The sequence below is a fragment of the Solenopsis invicta genome, chromosome 6, assembly GCF_016802725.1.
Source record: "Solenopsis invicta isolate M01_SB chromosome 6, UNIL_Sinv_3.0, whole genome shotgun sequence".
In the NCBI taxonomy this organism is placed as follows: domain Eukaryota; kingdom Metazoa; phylum Arthropoda; class Insecta; order Hymenoptera; family Formicidae; genus Solenopsis; species Solenopsis invicta.
Window position 1 is genome coordinate 23,505,394 of NC_052669.1, and position 18,510 is coordinate 23,523,903.

Below are 18,510 nucleotides of genomic sequence, written 5' to 3' on the forward strand. Positions count from 1 at the left end.
GGTTGCTCTGGGATGGTTGTGCTTTAGACTTTAGAGAATATAGGGCTAGTCGGAAAACTAAAATTGTCGTTTGTTAAACTTTAATAATGTAATATCACAAATGTGAACACAATTTGCTAATGTAAGTGTAATAATCGTTGCCTTGAGAATAATAAATATGTTGAAATTATCTCAGGTAAAAATCGCTTCTCTCTAAACTTGCAACTTTGATGAATTGCATCTATTCAACGTATCGCATCGATAGAAGTACAATATGTTCAATCAATTTTAATCTTGTCATAAATCTTGAACTTTAAAATTTTTATGTTTAAATATATATCGAGCTTTTAATTCATTAATTTTATTTTATTTATATTTTACTAATCGTAAGATGCAAATTTAATACGTGTCATGATATATTCATTTTAGATCATCGCAAATCTAAATAATCTCTTTAAAAATCGAATAAACGAAACCGTAGAATAATGTTTGAACAACGGGAACATAAATCTGCTCACGATAAAAATCTTTTCCTGCTTCTCTCAAAGCCATTTTCGCGTCTCTCCTACAGTTTCGGCGTCGACCGTAAATTTTTGGCCGGATGGCATTCTTTAAGGCTATGTCGGCTCTTTTTTCGATGCTCTGAAAAATGTCGTTCGCGAACAGCGAATTTGCGGAAAACGCCGACGTCGCCGAGGAGATCAAAAAAATTCTCTCCCTTTATATGCGAGATGGGAATTTCGTCACGGAATGCGCACCATTCCCCTGTGAGGGACATTTTGAATTAAGAGAGATCACACGGAAATGTATACTCGCGCATTTAGCAGATGGAACATCAATTTTGACGGTGACTCGATATTTTTTTCCATGAAATAACCAAGAGTATCGTTTCCGATGTAATAACACGACTTGCGATTAAGTCATCCCTTCTTATTATTCTGTTCCGTTCGCAATATATACTAACGTAAAGTTACATAAACGTACAGCTTTACGAGAGTAAAAAATTCATCGCTTTAAATACGGTACAGTGTAATAAATCCCCCTCTTTATATCGCGCCGTATTGATCGTCATTACAGTCGTTTAAAATTCAAGCTATGCAGCGAAAACGTATAATAGAGTAATATATCATAAGCGGTGCAACGTTTTCACAAAAATATGAGAAACGCATGCTATGCTGTATCCTTCTGCATAATATGACATAACGCTATTACCGTATTTTGTCATACGAGCCAAATTGTACAATGTCGAATTTGTAATAGATGGAGGGCAATTAATCGTTTGACTGTACAACCCACGTGTTTTTCAACGAGGTACGTTAAGAGCAATTGACTTAAATCACTCGCATGAACAAAAGCTGCTGTTTTTGCTGTTCTGCACTACAAAATGATTCTGAACGAGCGAGCGCGTTTTATCGCGGAGAATAATAATACTCGGTTAAAATACTAGTGCTCGACGATTCTTTTTAAATTAACAATGTAATGTTTGCCGTTTGCACGTAATACATACGAAAGCATGAAAGTCGAAACTTTTATGAAGCTAATACGCAGTTACCTCAGAGTTTCTAAAGTCGTGCGCGGGTTTATCCCTCACGTCCCGAGCATACGTTTAACACTGCAACGCTTATTTGCACTGAAAAATCGCGTAAGCCAGTAAAAGCGTGGGAATGTCGCAGAGCTGCTCACCTCTTCGCTATTCGGCGATGCGCGAAATATTTTGACGTTTTTTTTTAAAACAAAAATATTTGTCCCTTTCATTTCTCTGTGACGTTGATACATTCCCAGTACATCAATTAATTCTATTAATTTTTCTGGTCACGCGTGGACTTTTAATTTAATACAAAAGCAATTTCAAACCTTTCAAAAGTTATTTGAAACATATAGTTTATTATTTGTCATTTAAAAAAAAAAGAAAATTTCTCAATATTAATAAAAATGATTTTAAACAAAAATATTAAAAAAATTCTAAAATATATCTCACAGATTAAAATATACAATGCGTTATCGGAACGAATTGCGTCACGAGTTTGCAATTGTGGCAAATGTATAGCGAGAAGGACGGACTTTACGCCATTCACGTCCACGGCTTTCGCTCCGGCATAATCGCGCGAGACGTCAGAGCAACGCCGTGATGTACGGGCGCACGAAATCGCCCAAACTTTTGCATAGTTAACGTAAATGCGTGTAACTTCACCGGGGGAGAATAGGAGGAGGGCCTACCAGAGATCGCCGGACGCCTTAACCCTGTCACGTTCCGCGCGTAGATTTCACGCGCTTCCGCGACACCACGTTTACACGAGCCGAAAAATCGCCAGGAACGTTAACCGCATTTCCTCGACCGAAACTCGCGAAATTCGCTTGACCCGGATTCCGACTTGCCCATAAAGCAAACCGTGTTCCGTTGAGATAAGTGACGGCTGAAAGAGCGCGCGGAAAATTCACATGCGGAAAAGCGCAGCAAGCTGTATAGCTGTCACGTCCACGGAGAAATAGATTGCACATATCAATGGACGCAAGTTTCGAAAATTGCGCCTGGGAATTTTTAATCTCGCTCTCTAACTTTTATGTCGTGCTAGAAACGAATTTAAAATTCCGTCCCATGATATGAGAGGTAATAGTATTTGCATGCTCGTTCGCTGTTGCACTCGGGATAGCTCCGATTGTAGTATTTACAATAAAGAGCGTTATTTTCTGACATGCGTTGAAAAATGGAATTGAACAAAGATTTTCACAATAGTGAAATGTTAATAATAAAAATAATACTGTATGACAACGTACAGCGGATTACTTTTCGACAATTGGTCATAGTTGTAGCAAGAACGTTCAACCCACCTGAAGTGCGTCTCGAGAGAAATCAAATAATATTTGATGTGATTTAAAAACGTAGGTAAGACTTTTTTTTTTATATTAATTTTAGGCTTGGCTCTTTTTCGTCTAATGTAGAAAAATGTACGGACCACTCACTGATTACAATGATTCAAAAATTATAATTTTGTACGGAGGTTGGACATTTCTTGCATAACTATGGCCAATTGTATTGAATATTATAATTCAAACAGATTAATTTCTATAAATTCAAAGATTCAACTTTGTTAAAAGTTTCTACATAATCCTCTTCTTAAAAGAACCTATGTAAGCAGAAAACAGATGTAGTTATTTTGCATCCTGGAAAGAGACATAATTCACGAAATGTTTTTTTTTTTCCTCTTTGGTAATTAATAAATCTACAAAATCTATATAGATATATATAAAAAAAAAGTTCGCAAAGTCGACTTTATCGTCGAGAGGGATGCAGGTGGTGTGGCGGGACTGATGTGTCTTACGGCATTTTAGTGCAACAGATGTACGGATCGAACGGAGCAAGCGTCGGTCTACCAATGGGCATGACCACGCTGAAGGGCACAACCGGTACTCTGGGGCCCCTGGGGACCTACGGCTCGGGGATGGGAGTAACGGGGGCCACGACCCTGCCACGGCCGGGAAACTGGCTGCGCCCTGCGGGCCTCAGGCTCGGGCACAGCGCGGTCCGGGTCCGCCTCTACTGCCAGGCAAAGTGAGGAGCCATGGTTCCGACAGGTAAAGTATTTTTCACCTTTTTTTACAGCTTCTGTAGTGTTTTTTCAATTAAAAAGTGCTGCGTTGTTACATTTGCTTTTATAATTTCTTCACTGTTTACGTAGTGCTACTCGAACATTTGCAAAATAACTGTAATATTCTCGTTCAACTTTCTCTCTTTCTCTTCATTTCAAAGAAATTACAAATATTAAATTATCAAAAGAGATAAAAAAGTTACTAAAAATTTTAAACTCAAAAATACATTTATATATAAAATTCATATATCAAAAACAGGTATTTATTGTTGTTGAATTTCCATTATATATTTTTATTATACATGTGCGTAAAATAGTGTTCCAAACATATGTATACGTTAAATAAACAATATATTTTTTTTTACAAAATATATCAACGAGTATCTGCAATCAAATTGCATTAAAATAATTTCAACGTATCATCGTGTACGACGAACAGATTATAACTTTTTTTTATAGAGTAGTAAAAAAAGATCAGGGTTTTTTATATTGAATGACAGTAAAAATGGTAAAAGTTTCAAGAAACTCGATTTGGATTATAGACCGTTTTTATATTTTATTCAGATTGAAATGGAAGAGAAATCGAAAAAAGAGGCGTGTATTTTTTGTGATATAAATCAGCCAATCAGAAAAGGATCCTCATTCCGTTGCATTATATATCATTATTGATTAGATTTCCGAAAGCCTGTTACCCTTTCGTCATAAATTCAAATCGCGATAAGAACATGTGAAGGACGAGACAGCGATCGATATAAGATATAGAGACTTAAAAATTATACATAAATGAGCTATTAATGGATTATTCATTTACCAATTTAACGCAATTTTTATATACATATGTAGAATACATCTTTTCAAATCTATTTGACATAATAGAAAAATCTATGGAATATTGAAATGAATGGATGTTTATACAAATGTTCTTCTATTTTGCAATTTTCAAAAAGAAATTTAAAGATTAGATTCAATCATTTGATTTGACCAAAGCCAAGAATTCTTCTAACAAATTAGCTAATAATTACTGTATATATTTAATTTTTTAAATGTATTAATAAAAAAAATTCTACATTATGACACATTTTATTGGGCTTGAGATCAATATTTTCTGAGATGCACAAAAGCGTTATTTACCTTTGATATTTATTTTTTCATCAGATATGGTACAGATGAAGATTTGTTAAATGGAGTTAATTTAAATTGATACATATTTTTTTTTGTCTTTCAGTGACATCTCCTCCAGCCAGAAAGACGAGTGGTTTGTGTAGGTAAGTTAAAAACCGTAGTGCGCGCGCATCTGGTAATCATACCGCGATTCTGTCGTTCGCATTCTTCTCTTTGAAACACAAACGTAACTTGTGCTCTTGGTGGAACTTTGAAAATTTCAATTACAAAGAGTATGGCTATTATCATTGTCGCGATTACATGGTTCGCCTCGGGGTGGGACGTTCTGTTATACTCGTATATCAAAGACTCTTCATTTTTCAATTACCAGGTAATCAAGCCGCTGAATGCCAATGTTAAAAAATGATACTCCCAGATATCTCGATGCAATTTCGATATGTCGACTGTTTATTCAACTTTATTTGATTATAACATGTTATGCCATTTTTCACACGTGTTCCGAAGAATTACATATTATTATTATTATGGCACAATGATCGCTTTTGTATATTACGAAAGATTCAGCGTGGTATTTAATAGAGAAATATCGCAGATACTTGAAACAACTTTATTAAAGCTTAGATAAAGCAAGTTCCATCACAACAGCCAAGTTCACGATATGCAGATTACAGACTTATTAGACATTGTTTGGAAAGTATGTGCCAATGCATAAAATATTGTGTACATTATAGTTAAAAGCATAAAGCGACTTGCTTCTACGTATGTTTTTATAAACGTGCAAGTTTTAATGTACGCAAAATTGAAACAACTCCTATGGGAGTTATAATCGCGGGAGGATAAACATATCTCGTATTTATATAAGAAAATAATATTGTGCGCGTTTAATTTTTATCGAACTTCATGCGAAAATTTCATGTGCATATGCCCAAATATTATACGCGTTTAAATATTACCAATTTCAATATTTCCTTTTAAAGGTGGACAATGTTTTACGAGCGTTTGTAAAATACGTTATTATCTACTATGACATATTTATTTTTAAATTGGATTTTAAGTTTCTATATTCGCGCAATGTAAATACGACATAATCTAGCCTGTAATTTCAAAAGAGTTAAATGCAACAAAGAAACGCGATATGATACGTTTCCATTTCGCTATTACATTTGGTTCATCAATTCTTTCTCTTTGTAGTTTTAATTACACAAAAAACAATTCAAAATCAATTAAACTCAACTTTCATTGATGTCGTCAAAATTGGTGGATAAATCAAACAACGCGCATAATTGATCTGCTTTTGTGTTAATAGAGGCAGGCCTGGACCAGAGCCCGCAGGGTGAATCGGAGCGGTGGTGCCCTCACCGCCCCTGGGGGACGGGGCGACGCCAGACGTCGAATCGTCTTCTGCTGATATCGGTCGCGTGTTACCGGTGAACATCGAGCCACGAGTAACGCAGACGCAATTCCCAACCACCTTCTGACCTCTCTTAAGTACCATGAAACCGCACCGGAAGTACGACTGATACGGACAAGAGAAACGGAAAACGCGGAAAAATTGAATTTTATCGCGAAGGACAGTTGTCCAAATCCTTTTTTATCGTTTTTTGCGAAATTTCGAATGTTTTACCGGAAGAAATTTTCGTCACGAAATAGACACAGCGTATGATGAACAATGGAGAGTGGTCAGCTATTACGTAGATAAATGCGAGCGAAAATAAACGGGAAAAGCGAAAAAGCAAAATCTATATTTGAATCGACATTCGCGGATTTGTTTGCATTGCTAATCGAACTGTTAATGAAGTAAACAGATTTTTACGATGATCGAACGAGTGTTGCTATCGAAATTCGCTTACGAGGATGCATGCAAATTTGTCACAAGGCCCGAGGGAAGGAAAGGAATAGCGGGATAGCGTCGACGTAATGCGAGGCGCGGGACACGCGGTCCGAAAGATTATTGGACAAAAATTAATTGCAAACAGTGTGAATGGGCGTCGCGTATGCGTATACGTAACGCGTGCGTGCGCGCGTGTGTGTGAGCGTACGAATGTGAATAGAATGGGAGTAATAAATGCACGCACATAGTAAAAAGGGGAGAGACGGAAGCTTCGATCTCGTGGTGCACGTGTGCGCAATGGGTTTTCGTTACGTAGCCTAGTCACGTAAGTCAGGTGTTTCTCGGTGTGTATTCTGTGAAGCAGTAGAGAGAGAAAGAGAAAGAGAGAGAGAGAGAGAGAGAGAGAGAGAAAAGAACGCCGTTTAGTCGTACGGATCGGATCCGCTCTTCACGGTAACGATTTTCGCGGGAGTGCTTACGAACTCGGCATTCCTGCGCATCGCAATTGATATCTGGCATCCTCGATTCATTAATTATATAAATAGAATTCACGGTGAAATAATATTTATAATTTCAACTCATCTCTATACAAATGTAATTAAAGATAAAAAATATAATACAATAGGTATACATCGAGTATTAAACTGCCAAATCGAATGGTGAATATGCAGACAGATTTAGAGATTTCCATAAAGAAAACGAATATTAAATTGCGATATCTACAATGTACAACATTTGCATGTACGATATCTTTTAAGTATTATAGGATACGTAAAACGTGATATAATAATTTTCAATTTAAATTGAAATGCATACGCAATTTAAAAAAAAAGAAAGTGGAAAAAGAGGTTCCTGCCGAAATTGTGACAATGGAAAATCGTTACTGTGAAATCATTATGTACACACACGCGAGTATTCGACGCAAAAGCGTGTTTGAGATGCGCTAGTACATGCGTATTGGCCGACAGAACTCTAATAAAAAAATTACAATCTCTCTCGTCATAAGAAAAGATTTATTTATGAATAAAATTTGCTTTTATCGTTTCTTTCGTGAGACAATTCAGTTTTTCAGCGATCACGCTTGTTATGTAACTTCTCGCGTTCATAAATACTTAAAACAAACTATTTGTTATGACTAAAGATTAAATATATTAATTTCGATGAATAAATTTATCCCGGTCAATTGGGACAATATTTTGTCGATCGCTATTTTATTCAGTGAAAGATTGTGCTAACTCAGGCGATGTCGTTTGCGCGCAAAGATTTTTTTAGATATCATAAATCAAGAGATTCTTTCTTTAGCGATCATATACTGGTACCTCGTGTAGCTGTCTACGAGGACAATCACTTTCCTCCCCCGCTCCTGAGTCGGCGAAACGCAAGCACAAAGCGAGCGGATACTTCGCGAGCGTGTACTTGTAATATACTTGTATCTACCATTAGCCGTTCAGCTTTGTGCCGTTTCCATAGATTATGAATGCGAAAAAGAAAAAGCATATATACATATGTAGAAGTTATAATGGTGAGAGCGGAGTGAAGAGATAAAAGAAGAGTAAGAGAATTTATCATTAACATATATGAGAATTTTTATTTCGCGACTTTAGCGCATAATTCGCGTCACAGTGAACGACGGAATTTCCGGTTGATAACTTGCGTTCATCACGCTCGAACGTATATTAAATTAAACCTTGAGCAAGAAATGATTGCGATTATAAGATCTTGAATCTTCACGTTAATGCAGAAAGTTATTTTTTTTCTATTATATTTATTTAAAAAAATGAGTAATTAAAATAGTATGATAATTTGAATAGAGTAATTAAAAATTATTTGTAGAATATCTCAGAGAAAATTTTTCACTTTGCAAAGATACTTTGATATATTTACTTATTGCATATCAATTTCCATTCGAGCTTGATTATTACACCATATCGATCTGTGACCAATAATATCGACTTGCGTGCGACCTTTGCAAGGAGGAAATTAGGTAACTCGCGAGTACTACTTCATACTTTGACGAACATATCCCAAATTCCGAACATATCCGATTTTACGTGCATGATGGAACATCGAGAATATCTTCGTTTTTACTGAATCATCAAGTAGCTTTCGTATAGCTTCTGCGAATCTCGCGTGATATAATATTTGATCGGCATGCTATTCGACATTACCACGATTGAGACATTTACGAATCGAGCCGGCGGACTGTAAGTCAGAAGAGTGCGATTGGTCAACGTTCCTCGTTACCATGATCATTTCTCAGATCACGATACCTATTTTCCACGTGTTTGTCCTTTTCAGCTCAGGCAGGTCAAGTGCTATTGTCATTCATTAGTTCGTTATTGTACAATTCAAAAATTATTAACTTATACGTTAACAGAATGACAAATAATGTTAGCAAATAATAATGACAGATTAATCTGAGGTGCAAAATCTTTTAATGTAGCATGATAGCATGCACACAGAGTGCTGTGGAAACTGAGCTGAAATGGATTCACAGAAATATAGCTTGTTCGTGTGTAAAGATAAAGAATAGAAAAGTGTGCCTGGATTATGCGGAGTTGATTTAAATGATCTAAGCTAGAAGAAACGCGAGCGAATGGTGACAGTATACGTGCGAGAGGAAAAATAAAGGGGGGAGAGAGAGAGAGAGAGAGAGAGAGAGAGAGAGAGAGAGCGTGAAGAACAGAGGGATTATCACACGATTAATGTTATAATATACTCACGTATGGAGTATGCTCTTTTTCCCCCTAATTATAGCTTTTCTCGTAAAGCTGTAATTAAGAATACTGTCTGAATTAAAAAGACTGATGTAACAATTGAATTTCAAAGATTAATTTTTTCGAAATCGTGTGAACCCTTATAAATGTGAATGGATAGATTTCGCGATCCTTTGTGGCTCGAAGGCCACGATTAGGATAAGCGAATAGGTAAGAAATTCCGATTGTCGGATTCGGACACACGTAAGCTAGCTAAACTGCCATGATCAGGACAGTGAAAGAGGAAATGTATGAAATATTAGAGGAAATTTAAGTCTGGAAAAGGAGTATCTTATAGTCTTAATTTAACAGCTCACGGTGAACTGTTGGATACTCGTGAACGATTAGCGACAATTAACCTATAGCATACTTAAAAAACTTTAGGAAATTTTTGGAGTTATATATCTTGATTCTTTTCACATTGTAATTGAGTGGTTGGAGAATTAATGACATTTTTTTAAAACTCTTCCACGGTTGATTTGATTGCGGTGCACGCGAGATCAATGGAAGAGCGAGATCAAAGAAGAAAAAAAAATGAAAAGAATTTTTAGCACGTTTGTTAGGAAGAATTTAATACGAATAATATATTTCTTCGCGAAGAAATCGTAAACGCGCGTTATCAAGTCATTAAATTCGATGCAACAGTGCGGAAGAGATGATTGGCATGATATCATGTCACATATCTCGTCCAGCAGATATAAATGCGCCGATTATAAATGTAATATATATTTCCGATGCTGTACAACAATTCTCCGATTGAAATATACGCAAGAAATGAAAAGAACAATTGAATCTATCTCTATCATCAAATAATCAAAATATTTAAAATCACTGTCCAGCGAACGTATCTTTTTATTTCTTGTCGAATATTTCTTGGAAGAAAACACCTATATTAAGTAAGAAAAATTGTTCTGGGATTGTCGCAAAAAATTTCAGAATGTATCTTAATTTAAAACGATCAATCCGCTGAGAAACGTCAACCGCAAAAGGCAAATAATAATTACATATTTAAATGCATATCGAATTAAAACATCATATCGCATTCTGCATATCACAGCAATCGACGTGTAAATTCTTATAATTTTGTCAATTACTGTCCTTAAAAAGCAACATTAAGCAATTTTTTGCACAATCTACATGTCTCAACGAATCAGTAAAGCTTTGTTCGGACTGACTACTCCAATTCGTTGGGCCCATTTATACCGTGTGTACTTTCAGAATCAATGTACGTATACCTGATAGAGGCAACTAAAAGGATAGGCTAAAAAGTGGAACAATTTTGGGAATGTCCAGAATACTCGTCTTCTAACGGTTTAGAAAATACGAGAAAAATCTAGTATTGAAATTTCGCGTAAAAAAAAAGAAATAAAATGATATAGGATAAAATGATTATAATATATGTAACTTGTTGCATAACGTCGTGCGATATTCCATAAAACATTCCACGAGAGAGGATAGATCTTTAATAAATATACACATTTCTACTAGTGCAGGGTGAGAGAGTCTAAACTTATAATGCAAATGCAGACACTGATTATTTTCTAATTTATAAATACGTCGCGTATCATGAATAATTAAAAATTTTTTACTTCGTCTGTTACGAATCACGACAGTTTTAAACTTGTTCGTGCTGAACAAATTTTATCGCATATATTTCACGATAATTCTCCGTTTTATTAGATTTTCAAGCTCGTTGTAGCGCAAAGATTTATTAATTAAAAATTCATGAAATGAAAATAGAATGTCGCAGTGCGCTTGTATTTCTTGAAAGTTTAGAGAAAACTTAGATGAATCTATACAATATAGACAGATGTTGGAAAGGCAGAAGAATTAACGAATGAACTTATATCGAGCGTATGGTGTGATTGTGCCCTTAGTAACTAGCGATAATAATAGTGATAATATGGAAGATAAGGGATAACAAGAAACACGATAAAAATTTCTGTACAGAATCAGGCGATGCATTATCAGTTTCAATTAACTTTTTGTATTTCTAATTATTTCTATTATTTTAAAATAAGTTACTAAATTTGAATATATAATGTATATGTATATACATGTGTATTTGATGTTTCTAAAAAAAATTATGGAACATCCTGACAATATAAATTAATGAGTGAAGCATGTGGTCAGAGTTTAATATTATGTATCAAATCTATAAAAGATGATGCAAGCAAATTTATGAAATTTGCATATATTTTAATTAAGTTTAAATTTACAATTTTCATTATTAAACAATGCACAAAATTTTAAATACACTCGGTAAATAAAAGATGACGTAAAATAAGGATAAAGGCGGTCTCTGTTAATTATAACTAGGTAAAGAAGGAATCTGTCTCATATAAGTCTGCAAAAGCCGGTTTTACACGTTGTATCTTTATAATTCACATAAAAACACACGAGTATTAAAAACGATAAGTAAAACCGTAAACTATTTTGATCATATGGCCACGTCGGATAATTTCAAATTCATTATTCTACTTTGCTTAATATTTTATGAGATGTTCGGTAAGAAATTTGCTCTATGCGTCGCCAGATTCTTTCGAAACAGATGATTCGATTCCACTCTTCGACAAAATCTTTCGAGAATGATGGATATTTTATGCAATATCTAAATCAGTACGATCGAAACGATCGAACTGACGCGAGACATGCGTGATAAAATCCGAATGAAACAAGTTATAGCGATGTGAGTAGTTAGTACGAGGGGAGTATTTTCACGGGTGTGGAGACGTTTGTGACCTAAAGCGAGAAAAACATAAGCGGACAATAATAAACCATTTTGGAAACGATTTATCTCAATAACCACCAGCAAGATAGTCGAGCTATCATAACGAACAGAATTCACTCAGTATCATTCACCGCGATCGCCATCGAGAACATGGAAATACTCCCATCAAAAGAGTCTTCAGCATAGCACTCTTATATTCTTTGCTGCGATAGCATGTTAAGAGAACGTCGACTTTAAATAAAATTTCGACTCTCTCGATTAAATCTTTAATCGTGAAATAAATGTTACGTTAGGCATAACAAGCCATAGGTTAAGCTTTTATTACTTTTATATTAATTGAGTAAATTTATCTTCAATTGACTGTAAATTTCTACGATAAGAGAAGGAAAACGTAAAACCGTGCACAAAAATAATGATTTCTTAACATGAAAGATCTGAGCACTACAAATGTAACTAAGAATTTTAACAATGCACGTTGACGCTAAACAATTTACTCGATAACATGCCTGATGTAATTTAAACTTAACTATCGAGATATCACTGTATCAAACAATTCATTAACAGAAAATATCAGTCTCGTTTGAAGAAGGTTGCTATTGAACACGTTTTATTGTTCGTTATTAATCATTAGTCGAGCACGTCATAATACTGTCATCGAGAACATTGACCATCATAGAGATCATCGTACACATAATACGATATCATAGTGTTCGTACTTATAACTGAACTTTGGTTCCACTCTCGAAATTGATCAAACGCTAGATTGATTGAAAAACAAGAAAACGCGAATGTGATATTTATGAAAAAAAATTATGCAAATAAGCTGTTGAGTAAGCTCTTAATAGCATATAATTGTTAAATTTTAGTGTAAAATAGATATAAAATGCAACTTTTATTTAATTGTTCTAACGCATACACATCGTATTTTATCATTGCAATACTTTTATTTTCCAAAAAAATATCTAGAAAGAAATAGCTTTCATAAATATATTCATTTCACTAAATGTAAAAAAAATGAGATGAAAATGTGATCAAGACTCGTGTTGGCAATTTCGAGAGTACGGAGCACGACGTAACAATAAGTAATGGGAAACAATAATTTTTCATACTGTTTTTACTTTTTACTACTATGATTACGTATCTGTATAATCTTATTCTTATCGTATACTGTATATTCAACCGCGGCGCGTATTAAGCGATGCATTTTCCGACGCACTTTAACGGATGCCGCAAAAATTTTCTTCCGCAGGATTCACAGTCGAGCGAATGTCGCCTTAACGATTTACCGAAAATATATCAGTAGTTGCATTAGAAAGCTGTAACTTCACGCGACTGAGGATTTATCAAGGAGTTTGATAAATCAAGGGGATAGGAATCTAAAAATCTAAAGCTATTCAGAGATCCGAGATATGTAAGGTCTAAGAATCCAAGAATGTGACGATCCTCATCTCAGAGCTTAGGAAAAATCTAAAAGCTTTCGAATAATTGAGGATCGAGGAATATGCGGAATTTCTCTGAGAAATCTATTCTAATATTTTTAACGTCGACGTAAGATGCGATTTATATTTTTATACTTTCGTTTCGAAAGTATAAAAATTTTTAAACGTTTGCTATTAAACTTTTCTTATCGAGCTATAAAACCGACTGCTCACTGTGAACACTGTAGAACGTATCTTTTGCAACTATCTGTACTGTACACGCGTACCGATGTTACATCTTATGCTCTATAGTTTGTATCTATAGCAGTTGCCGAGGATTCTCGATTATAATATTATATTAGTATGAAATAAATAAGCTCGCGTGTACTGGTGTGCATATGTTTCGTGTGCTTGTATGTATGCTCGAAAGAGAGAAAGAGAGAGAGAGAGAGAGAGAGAGAGAGAGAGAGAGAGAGAGAAAGAGGGACAGAAAGAGAGGAAGAGCGGTGGCTCGCGTGTGTATTTATCTCAAGAGCGGTTCGCAATCGGCGTGTAATACGAGAGAGAAATATTATTTCCTGATTCTACAAAGAGAAACGGCGATAAGGTGAAGCTTTGTGCGAATTTCACGAGAGCCTCACGAGATCCCGAACCAGACGCGAACGAGAAGAACTCGCTATCTTCGATAAAGAATACGTCACCCTGCATCGTGTTAACATGCTTTCAATGTAAATCGTTTCATAAGCTAGATTTCGATACTCCAGATAAGAAGCGCACAATTGACGAAAGCAAATACATGCGCTGCGATTTTTGCGCGTTCCACCTTCGAGAATTATACAGCACAAAATTGTAATTGCGTAGCAAAAACTCTTGTTAAAGTACAAATCTGCAAGAAAACCGGAATGTTATTTTATCGCTCCTTAACGCTAACGTTTCTCTCTTGATTTATGTCGCACGGGAGATTTTAAGTAATCGGAATATTTAATAAACTTCGATCTCAATTTTATAAACTCTAATTACCTAATTTAAATATTTCCGTCGTCCGAACATTCGTCGTTTTTTAATTTTCTTGGAATTTTGTAAATCGCGATCTCGTGTAATAAATGCAATAAAAATAATTCTTAAGTCGGCATTACGTCGAAATTTACAAGAGCTTATCGCAGCGTGCAGGATCATGAGCGTGCGATATCGTGAAGCTTGTTAAACGATATCGTAAAAGTTGTTTAACGAATCTTCCGCTGGATATTGCACAGGATGACACCACCGTGTCGTACGAGCGCTCTTACGCAGACCGCCGTCAATTAAGCGAGCGATCGACGAGAATTGCCGGAAGTAAAAAACGCGAACAATCGATAGACTCGATGAATGATAGTTTAAGTACACGCGTTACCGTTATTTACTTATCCATGTCGATATATGTTATATCGATATCATATCCGCGCATATCACATGTGTAACAATAAATGAAACAGGAAAAAGAAAGCACAGACTGCCGTTGGACTGGCGAATCATAAATTCACGTATGTACACATTGTACACACTTTCATACTGTTTTTAACATCCGCGAGTATATTAATGATCAATTTTACAATTGCGTATCAAGAAAGACGAACAAATAGTGCTCGTCCACACGATTCGACTGTCCGTCGCCAGCAGGACGTGTCGACACATTGCCAACGGTTTTTCAATGAATATCGTCCAAGTACTTGAACGCTTATTCGCGAATTACCACTTTTCCGGTTCTCCCTACGCTTCGATTTCAATTTTCCAAACGTTACTTAGCTGAACATTATTTATTTCCGATTTTTGATTTCCGACATTTTAAAACTCAAAGTCTTTCGTTATTTTTACTATTTTAATCATCATTGTGTCATTGTTACAATCTCAGGATTATTATATATGTATTATTATATATGTCATAATCAATATTCTAATGTCTCGTTAAAAAAAAAATAAAATTAAAATATATTTGTCACAGTGTATATTTATACATATATGTATATAAAACAGATAAACATTTATGTTACGCAATAAGAATCTTTGTCGTCTAGTATAAATTTATAGTTTCGTAATAATAATATCTCGATTAAAGTATACATTAATACAATATATGTAAATTTTTCTAAAATTAAAATTGCCTTTCTGATGAATGAAACATATTTATCCTTTAAGATTTGTGATGTATATTAAAATTTAATATAAATTTGGAAAAGTTATTTGATAAGAATTTAATCAACTCGTATTTAAGTAATACTATTGCTTTATTATACAAAATTGAACAAAAGGGTAAAACACTTTGCAGTAAAGTATTCAGGAAAGTTTACGGGATAATCTCAAATTTCATCGCTTAACATTTCTAAAAATATCTTGTTTATTGGAGAACATACGAAAGATGGAAATTTGCAATAAGCGTAAACAGTACATACGTTAACTTTTGCGACGAAGCGACAAGTAAGTCGTTCGAGAATCGCGCGATCGCGATCGAAACGCGTCTTGGCAGGTGGACTCCATAGCGATAGTGAATTATTGTATACCGATTAGAGGTAGCACGAACGGACGCGTTTCCTGGATTGATTACGCGATCGATCGATTGGACAATGACCACGAGCGAATAACGGGGAACCTCGAACCGCTTGGTATAAAGTAATTCAGCGCTAAAAAGCCGAAAGAGAGGAACACTAATTATATCTCCGTAAATATCCTATAATATATCCAAAACAAAAAAAAGATAACCAAAGCATTGTAACCTTCTAGAGGCAAAGAAGAAATAGCGAAGTACCTAATCTTGTATGATTTAGTTCGACCATTGATTTGTCCGTGTGTGTTCGTTATTGAAATATATGTTTCTTTAGTAAAAAATTTTGGAAAATTTACACTTTTGCGTGTTCATGATTTTTCTCTGCTCCGTGCTCCCAATTCCTTTTTCTTATTATGCAAATCCATGTAAAAGCAAATAGCAAGTTTCGTCAATTCACATTTTATTAACATATTGATTTCGCAATAAGCAAAAAAATAGAAATGTTAGCATGAAAAAATTTGTATATCTATGAGATTTTTATTATACTAACATTTTTATAAATATTAAACTTTAGGTTTAAAAAAATTGTATTAACTAAAAATGAAAATATATTCAAGTAAAAGTTTAATTTTATCTCTATTAGAAAAATTACTATTGTACAATCAGATTTTTATATGTTACACTAGACCATCAACTCAAATTGAATTCGTATAGTAAGATGCAGCAGCTATCTTTACTAAATTCTATCTATTGAATAGTTTATTCTTTTATTATATGTTTTTATGTATATTATATATTTTTAATTATGATTAAATCATGTATATAATTATTTAATCAATGCTATTATAATAAAAAGAAGCTTGTATAATTTTGACATTTAATACTCTAATGATTTTAATTTTATAATATGATAGCTTCAATATAAAGATTAAAGTTTGAATAGATCTAGTTATAATGTATAAAAATCTGTATGTATACAGCTATTTTGAAAAAATAAAACTAAGTGGTACCTTTGATTAAAAAGAAATAAAATTAAAGTACTAGTAACAAGTGGTAAATTTGATTTTCCCTCAAAAAATAATATAAGATTGTGCTAATTAATCCATTAAATTTCACACACTTCTACACACCTTTCTATTTAATTATATGTAAAGAGATTGCCAAATTAATTCACTTACCAATTGTTGTTGGTGTTGCCGCTGTTGCTGCTACTGCATTCCCTTTCCAAATTCTGAAAATATAATAAATATATTTATTCATAAATATAAATACAGAGTAGAAATATCATTTCAGAGTGGAAATAGAATATTTTTTATTCTATCATTTTTATTTACAACCCTGTGAGATTAATAATATATTTCTATATAATATAATTTAATTAGATTCTTTTAGTTTTTGACACATTAGATAATATTTTGTAACTTTAGAATCAAAGAAATTATTACAATAGTAAAAGTATACATATTTAATGAGAATATCTCATACCATAATTCTATATAATCATAATCTCAATTCTTTTTACATCCTAGTAACATTTTTTGCAAAGCAGAATCTGTGTGCAGTTAAATACAGTGAAACTGAGTCAGATGTGCAAAAGATTATTTTCAATATAATCCTGCTGACAGTCTGTCATCAAGATTTGTGCAATGTACATGCAAATATACTGTTTCAAGATACTTGCAGCAGAAATTGAACTTTGGCTATGGTTCACTTGATGCTGTAGATGCTTCAAAGCATTCTTTAATTAAACAATTCGTAAAAGTCTTTGTTTCGATTAGTCAATGAAAAGTTTTGAAACATTTGTAACATCAAGTGGACCTCAGTCTAAATCGAAGCAGATTCTCCTAACAGTAGTCTGTAAACAGACTGCTGCAATTATATTTTACTATTTCATTTAACGTAAGAATAAAAATTCACTATTATTTCTACACACACAAATTGCAAATATTAAAATGCAAAAACACAGAGATATATCACAGTTAATAAAACAATACACTTACCGAGTTACTCCAAAGCTGTCATCTTCTGCTGCTGACATCTCGTTCTTCTTGAATCACACGCTATTAATGATAATTACTCGATTCTTAATTTGGTATTCGCGATTTTGCTTAAATATCACGCACGAACACGAACACGAATAAAACAAGAAATGCGCGGGAAAGTTGTACGTCACGACGCAACAGGTGCTAACTTTGACTAGAACATTCCAGAAACGCGATTATTTTTACGTGTTGCGTTTCGCTTGCGTATCGAGACGATCGTCTGCCATTGCTCTCATCACCATTGACACCGTATCCGAGCACAATTTATTCTCGAAAAACGCGAAAAGTACGAAACACCCGACCAGAAGCGAGTAACGATACCGGCCGAACAAGGAGAGCAGTCGACGCGTGACGTTACGCACTCCAAATGAACGGAGTCGAAAACTATTAGATAAATGCTCGTACGCCACAGTCACTCTTGTCTTACAAAACGATTCGTTATCACATTTAGTACTTAAACCATCTGCGCACAATTCGAAATACACGGGAGCACGTAACAACAATGGCGGAACGTCCGACTACCGGC

At 34.4% G+C, this 18,510-nt stretch overlaps 1 long non-coding RNA gene across 1 annotated transcript in view; it reads right to left on the minus strand.

Annotated features, from left to right (window-relative positions):
* The window catches only part of LOC120358072, a 72,230-nt gene extending 53,720 nt beyond the window's left edge, over positions 1 to 18,510 (minus strand). The window contains exons 1-2 of the long non-coding RNA XR_005575046.1: positions 17,943 to 18,510; positions 17,121 to 17,173 (exon numbers count right to left, since the gene is read on the minus strand). This is a non-coding gene — a long non-coding RNA (uncharacterized LOC120358072). The remainder of the gene's footprint in view (positions 1 to 17,120; positions 17,174 to 17,942) is intronic.